Here is a 512-nt window from a genome sequence, read left to right on the forward strand (position 1 = left end):
ATGCAAAGTGTGTCCCTGCCAGTGGGTTCCTCCTGCCCAGGAGCTCATCGCAGTGGAAGTTTTCTGTCCCCTTCCATCCTGTCCACCCCAGTGCACCCCAGTCTGCCAGGGGCCAGAGCCTGCTGTCCCCCCCTCTTTGCCAGGCTGGCCGGGCCTCAGTGGGGTGTGCCAGGGTCACGCTCACCTGCCAAGCAGCTGTATAGCAGTTATGGGGTTTTTATATAATACTCTCAATATGTACAGTCCATAAGGAAAACTGCCTTTCAAAATGTGAAGATAAACAAAAATACACAAAAATACATGTCCCCATAGTGTTCAATCTCTGTCCTTCGGGAGCACCCCAGAGGGAAGGCCCTGACCATCACACCCACGGAACCTGTCCCCGTTCTGGTACCAGGTTAATGTCACACACATTTAAAGGCACCACCATTGAGACCCCGCCTAACCCGAGAGCGCACGGAGCGCACCTGCAGGGCAGGGATGCCCCGTGAACCCACTGTGCCGCCCCCGAG

The sequence above is a fragment of the Corvus brachyrhynchos genome, unplaced genomic scaffold (assembly GCF_000691975.1).
Source record: "Corvus brachyrhynchos isolate BGI_N302 unplaced genomic scaffold, ASM69197v1 scaffold407, whole genome shotgun sequence".
NCBI classification, from domain to species: domain Eukaryota; kingdom Metazoa; phylum Chordata; class Aves; order Passeriformes; family Corvidae; genus Corvus; species Corvus brachyrhynchos.